The following is a 7,844-nucleotide window of genomic DNA, read 5'->3' as shown; positions in this document are numbered from 1 at the left end:
TCTGTGCTCTTGAATTGAATCTTGTGTAATTAAATCTTTTATAGTTTGCATTCTCCAAGCTGCAGCTGGGTCCATTTTCATGTGCGTAAGTGTGTATGTATGTGTGTAGGTATTACTACCTTCCTTTCTTTTATGTGGTATGATAATAGGTGCAGCCTGGAAAAGATGTAAACAGTACAGAAAGGTAGAAAGTGTACAGTAGCATTTTCCCATTCCACTCCCTGTTATTAGTTCACTGCCAGATGTAGTCACATTTTACCATTTGTCTTAGTTCTCCTGGTGATTACTTTCACAACTGTAAATAAGATTTTGCACCTCTTGCTTGGCTTAGTAACTTTTGAATCCCATTCATCAAAGTTTGGGGATTTTCTCACTTGACCCCAAATTTATTCCCCTCTCCTAAATTTGATTAGTTTTATTTACTTGTCATTCTTCCAGTCACTAATTTTATAACTTGAAGTAATATGATTTTCACTTTACTTTTTTGAACCGTAACTTATGACAGTGTCTACAGAATCTGTACTGTGTAGAAGAAAGAAATTAGTGCTTTAACTCTCCTGTACTTTTCCCATATCCCAACTCATGTGTCCAACTTGATATGACTTAAGGAGAAAATTTATTGGAAGGAAATTGGCTCTCTCATAGAATCAGCGGGAAATCTGGAGGGTCAACATCAGAATGGGAGCCAAGAGGGTTTAAATAACTGAGAACACAGCCAAGTCACTCTAGAGGGAGTGATGCTGGCACCACCACTCACATTTCAGCTGTCAGCATTGTGTCCTAGACACCGCTACTGCCTCTGTGAATGTGTCCCTGTGCGTCATAGTACTAAGGTGTAAAATCCTGGCTAAGAGCTTCTGGTTGGCTGATTCCAGGTCACACATCTGCCCTAGATGACGGGTCCTATGGCTAGGAAAAGTCTCATTCCCCTTTGGCTTCTGAAATGTGTATTTTTAAATTAGATAAAATAAACTACTCAACAGTGAGGTTAAGCGCAGAATCGATACAGCTGACTGTGAATTAATTAACTGGAAGGTCAGCTCAAAGAACTCTCTCTGAAGGTATTAGGAAGCAATAAAAAGATGGAAATAGGAGAAACAGACAAAAAATTGAGCATATAGATTGAAGACAAAAGAAACTACTGGGGACAACTTACTTTCAATTAAAGAGAAAATGTTAGCAGTATATGAGCACTTTAAGAACAAAGCTGAAAACTTTGCTGAGATGCTTTCCTTCAGTGGGAACTAGTGGAGTGGCTTTAAGAACTTCTGCATTCTACATTAAATATACTTATCATATGAGCCAGCAATTCCTCTCACAGATATACAGCCAAGAGAAATGAAAATATATGTCCACATAAAACTTACCAATGAATGTTCATGGCAACACTGTTCATAACAGTCAAGTGGAAGCAACCCAAATGTCCATCATCCAGTGAATGGATAAACAAAATGTGGTGTGTGTGTGTGCACACACACACATATTCATACAATGGAGTATTATTCAGCCATAAGAAGGAAAGAAGTACTGATACACGCCACAGTGCAGATGGACCTTGAAACATTATGCTTACTGAAAGGAGCCTGTCACAAAGACTACATATTATATGATTTCCTTTATATGAAAGGTCCAGAATAGGCAAATCTGTAGAACCAGAAAGTCAATCAGTGATTTCTAGGTGCTGGGGGATAGAGGTATTGGGAAATGACTGCTTATGGGTATAGGGTTTCTATCAGGGTTACGAAGATGTCCTAAAAGTAGATGGTGGTGATAATTGCTTAAGTCTGTGACTATATGAAAAACCACTGAATTATACACTTAAAGACACATTAAAGAAATTAAAGATATGTGTTGAAAAAGAAGAAATAAAACTGTCATTATTTTAAGAGGATATGATTGTCTACATAGAAAATCCCAATAATCTAAAAAATTTTAGGCAATAAGTTAATTTAGAGAGGTAACTATATATAAGGTCGGTACCCAAAAGTTAATGTGTTTCTATAATAGCTGTATGAAACAATTAGTAAACATGGGCTTTTAGAAAACCACTGTTAGCAGCCTCTAGTGTTCTTTAAAATTCTGGGAAAGCTTTAGATAGTACAAGCTTCATGGTGAAAGTTAGTTTCAGGTTCTCAATCTTGGCTGCATAGGAAAATCACTTTGGCAGATTAAAAAGTATCCCAAATGCCCAAGTCTTGTCCAAGAGCAATTACATCAGAATTGCTGAGGTAGGACCCAGGCATTATGTCTTTTAAAGCTCCTCAGGTGATTCAGATGTGCCACAAGGTTAAGAAGAGTAGAGTATTAATCTCATTGAAATTTTCTTTGCACAGTATCATTGAGATGAGCGTATCTTTTTTTGTAAGAACTTTTATTGAGATATAAATGACCTACAATAAATTGCATATATTTAAAGTGTACAATTTGATTTTTTTTTTACTTATTAGTAATGTTTATATGGCAATCCCAATATTCCATTTCATCCCACCCCAACAGCCCCCCCCCCCGCTTCCCCCCCTTGATGTCCATATGTTTGTTCTCTACATCTGTGTCTCTATTTCTGCCTTGCAAACTGGTTGATTTGTACCATTTTTCAATATTCCGCATATGTGTTAATATACGATATTTGTTTTTCTCTTTCTGACTCACTTCACTCTGTATGACAGTGTGAGATGAGCTTATCTTGAATATAAGGTAAAAGATTACTTTAAAAAACAGGTATCAACAGTTTAGGCTTTTTTTTTCTTTTAATAAGGTTTTGTAATCAGTAAAAGTTGGAGGAATATCTGATGACAGCGGCATTCACTCCCAGGCCCGGAGCTTTGTAAACTGGCTGTGGGTTTTCGCAGTATCCCCACAGGAGCAGCAGCCAATCCAGATCGTCACTCGTGAGATTCGTGCGCTGCATGTTGCCTGGATGGACCCCTCACCTTCTTCCCTCTCTTGCCTGTTTGTCGGCATCGCCTTCTGGGTACATTCAGACTCAGGAGCTGCCTTTTGTCACACTTTATGCCTACAGCTTGTCATAAACACACTCCTCATCCTCACTTTCTCACCCCTGACCGTGGCATTTTCACTATTCTGTGTTAATCGTGGTCTCTGTAGGAGAGCAGACACCACCTTTCCCAACCATCTTTCAACTCTGTTTTCTGCATTCCCAAGGAGAATTCTTAGAACCTGCTCAAGTTTTGGGGATCCGTGTCATTGAATCTCAATATGTTCTCTCTTTAAAATGTTACCCCAGTACTCCCAATTCCATTTTAGTTTTTTTTTTTTATAGTACTTATCTGACATAATACATTTTAAAATTTACCTGCATCTCTAAACTAGAATATATACTCTATGAGGAAAGGAATCTTTTTCTTTGTTTTTCTTCTGTAACTTCAGTTTAGAATAGTAGATATTGTTGAATGAATAGCTCTGGGCACAAAAATGGAACCATAACGTATACTATTTCATAAACAGAGTTTTATGCTTATAATTTTCATGACAGTACATATTCTTTTACGACACAATTTTGAATGGACACACATTATTGTGTATGACTGTACTGCCTTTTAAAAATAAGCAACACTATATGGCCCCCACCCCACCAGTGGTTTTTTTTTTGTTTTTTGTTTTTTTTTTTTTTATTTTTTTTTGGGGGGTACACCAGGTTCAATCAACTGTTTTTATACACATATCCCCATATTCCCTCCCTTCCTTGACGCCCCCCCCCTCGAGTCCCCCCCACCCTCCCTGCCCCAGTCCTCTAAGGCATCTTCCATCCTCGAGTTGGACTCCCTTTGTTATACAACAACTTCCCACTGACTATTTTACAGTTGGTAGTATATATATGTCTGTGCTACTCTCTCGCTTCTTCTCAGTTTCCCCTTCACCCCCCGCCCCCTCCCATACCTCGAGTTCTCCAGTCCATTCTCTGTATCTGCTTCCTTGTTCTTGTCACTGAGTTCATCAGTACCATTTTTAGATTCCGTGTATGTGAGTTAGCATACAATATTTGTCCTTCTCTTTCTGACTTACTTCACTATGTATGACAGATTGTAGTTGTATCCACCTCATTACATATAGCTCCATCTCATCCCTTTTTATAGCTGAGTAATATTCCATTGTATATATATGCCACATCTTCTGTATCCATTCATTTGTTGATGCCCACCAGTGTTTTGCTCTCTGCAGTACTACAACAAACATCCTTGTAACACTCTAAAGGTGGAAGTCAGAATATGCATAATTCTAAGGTTTATCATATGCATTGCCACATTTTTATAGAAAATGAATATGCACTTCCAGCGAAAGTGGGATCCTGATTTTAAATAGGGTAGTCAGACAAGACTTCGCTAAGGAAGTATTTAAACAAAGATTTTAGGAAGTGAGGGAGGTAGCCATGCAGGAATCTGGGGAAAGTGTAAAAGTTTTGAGGTAAGAAAGTAATGTGTTCAAGGAAGAGCAAGGAGGCCAGTGTGGCTGGAGTAGAGGGTGTAGTGGGTGATGAGGTCAAAGAGGCAGTGGGGTCCGTGGTTTTCAGGGGCTTTATAGGCCATTGTGCAAATTTTATCTTTTATTCTGAGTGAGATGGGGAACCATTGGAGGGTTTTTAGCAAATGCAAGTGACAAAACTTGACATGTTTTGAAAGGTCACTTTGGTAGTTGTATTGAGAATAGGTTGAATTTAGTAAGGCAAAGGTAGAAGAATACGATGAGTTAGGGGGATAGTGCAGTGCTCCAGGTTTACCAAGGTGATAGCAGTGGAGACAAGGAGACGTGGTAAGATTGTTGAAATGTTTTGAAGGTAGACCTGGCAGGATTTACCTATAGATTGGTTATAAGATATAAGAGGTGGAAGGAGTCAAAAATGACTCCAAAATTTTTGGCTTGAGTAAATTGCAGGGTCATCAGCTTGTCATCAGTTTATATGGGGAAGACTGTAGGTGAGTCTGGTTGACTTGTGGGTAAGACTTGGAGTTCAGTTTTGAACATGTTAAGTTTGAGGTATATATTAGATATCAAAGTAGATTATATGAGTAAAACACATGAGACTGGAAGTCAAGGGAAAAGTCCAAGCTGGAGATATACATTTGGGAGTTGCTAAATTATATATCATTTAAAATCTTAAGACTAGTATAGATCACTAAGGAAGTGGATGTATATGGATTAAAAAAAAGAAGGCCAAGACTACAACGTGAGGAGCTCTGATGTTAGGAGGTTGGAGAGATGCGGTGGAATCTATAAAGGAGACTGAAAAGAAGTAGCCAGTGAGGGAGATGGAAAAAAGATGATGTCCTGGAGGCCAAGTAAAGAAAATGTTTCTGGGAAGAGGGAATGACTAACTTTTTCAATTGATACTGATAATATCAAGTAAAATGAGAGCTGATAATTGACCTTGGATTTAGAAATATACAAGTCTTTGGTGACTTTAGAAAGAGTAGTTTTAGAGGGAATACTGTGCAAAAGCCAGATTTGAGTTGGATTAAGAGACTGGGATGGAGAGGAATTGGTGAGAAAAAGTGAAAATAAACAACTTTTTAAGGAGTTTTGCTGTAAGTTGTAGGGGAGAAATAGCAGCAGGAGACATGAGATCTAAATATATTTTTTTAATGGAAGATATAACAACATGGTTGTGTGTTGATGGGAATGATGGTGGGGGATGGGGGGGGAGAGAGAGAGAGAGAGAGAGAGAGAAAGAGACAGAGAGAGAGACAGAGACTGAGAGACTGAGAGGGCAAAAGAGAAATAGTACCAGAGTGATTTTCTTGAATAGAAGAAAGGAGATGGGATCTAGTGAATAAGTGGAGCCTTCGCTTTAGATACAAGCTGTTAAAATTTGCACAAAATCATCAGATTTTGTCAAGAGCCAAGTCATTTCTTAATAATCACTCCAGCTAGGGAAAACTTCATTAAGAACAGAACATCAGTGATGTCTACAGAAGGGCAGTTACAGAAGGGTTTTTAAGCGCTAGCTCTTAGGATTATAAATTGGGTGATCTTTTTTGGGTGAGCTTTTGAAAATGGACTATGAATAGGGATTGGTCACTTTTAATTGGCTTGGGAGCACAGGGTGCATTCAGTGTTTCTTTTTCCATCTGGATTCTGAAACTTTTGTGGTCTTTTCTTTCCATGTAGGTTGTGGTTTGTTCTTGCTTATTTTGCAGAATTGATAATTTTCTGACAGGTAGGATTGTGGATTTGACTTTCATTTCTCAGACTTCCTTTTGGTCATCCTCTGGCTGAGGCTATAGGACTGATGATTTTGGTGGGTGACCCAGATCTACACTGCTGTTTGTGTTATGTTTTGTCATATTGGCAGTAAGTTTGATTTAAACAAGCCCTAATCTTCCTTGTTGCTTCTACTGCATAACTGTTCTTTGCATCATTTGGTGAGACTGCAGCCACATGGCAGCACTTAAGGTAGTTTCCATACATTTGCACACACCACAGTTTGCAATCTACTTCTAAGAGTCATTGACATGATTTGTTTATGCCTAAGTTGTAGGTAGTGGGAGTAGAGGAAATACTTGGCCTGAAATACTGTTGTCTTTGCATTCCACACTTGAAGACTTGACTTCAACTCAAGGAATTTTTTTTAAAAAATGGATCTAACTTTGTTAAGTTTGTTCCTTGACCAGGTTGCCACCTTAAAAGGAAAGAGGGCATTGGTTTTTTTTTGTTTTTGTTTTTGTTTTTTTTTTTCCCTCTGACATTCTTTTTAACCAGATTTGCATTTCACAGGGTTAGAAAGCAATGCCAAGTGGCAGGACAGTATTCGAAATTCTATTTTGGGAGTGGGGTGAGGTTGGTAGGAGGTCTCAAGGAGACCTGGATGCTGTTCTAATAAATTTAGAATTTATTCTCAGGGCAATTGGGAACCATTGAAGGTTTTTAAATCCCATTATAAAAAGCGGTTCTTTTAGGGGATGTGGATTTAAAGGTTGTATTAGTTTTCTATGGCTGCTGTAACAAATTACCACAAACACCTTAAATCAATACAAATGTACTACCTTAAATCAATACAAATTTATTTTCATATAGTACTAGTAGTAGGTCAGAAGTTGACAGATTTCACTGGGTTGAAATCAAGTTGTCAAGGATGGTGGGACTAAAGTCCCCATTTCTTTGCTAGTTGGTGGCTGAGGGTCATTCCCAGTTTCTAGAGACTGCTCATATTCCTTGCCTTGTAGCTCCCTTTTTCCATCTTCAAAGCCTGCAGTGGCAGGGTCAGGTCCATCTCATGCTTTGCACCTCTTCTGTTGTCCCATCTTTCTGGCCAGATATTCTGCCTTCTTCTTCTACTTTTAAGGACCCTCTGCGATTCCATTGGTCCCACCCAGATAATCTAGGATAATCTCAACATCCATAAACCTAATCTCATCTGCAAAGCTGCATTTTCCACATAAATGTAACATCTTCATAGGTTCTGAAGATTAGGGTGTGGACATTTTGAGGTGGCATTATCCTGCCTAATACAGACGTCATTAAAGTATGGATAGGTTGTATTTTAAACCTTGGGAATAGAAAATATTACTCAAGGATAGTGTGGGGTTGTTTCCTGAGTCTTCATCTGCTGGGAGATTGCTTTACCCTTCCTTGTCCTAAATGACGAAATCTCTTGGGTATCCTGAATTCCTCTAGCGCTTCCAGATCTGGGATATCTGGAGAGGTGTTTTACCAAGTTCTCAACCAGAGGACTGGTACCTGATTTCTCAACTTGTTAATCCCATGGTCTGAGGCTAAACCCAGTTTCTGCCCTTCTTTCACCTCCTCTCAGCTATCTCTGCCTCTTAGGCTCTGCTGCTGCCCTGATATTGTACTCTCCTTGGATTTAAATGATTTCCTCTTGCTCTGCA

Source organism: Hippopotamus amphibius, chromosome 4 (genome assembly GCF_030028045.1).
Source record: "Hippopotamus amphibius kiboko isolate mHipAmp2 chromosome 4, mHipAmp2.hap2, whole genome shotgun sequence".
NCBI classification, from domain to species: Eukaryota; Metazoa; Chordata; class Mammalia; order Artiodactyla; family Hippopotamidae; genus Hippopotamus; species Hippopotamus amphibius.
Note: the sequence above shows the minus strand (reverse complement) of the source record.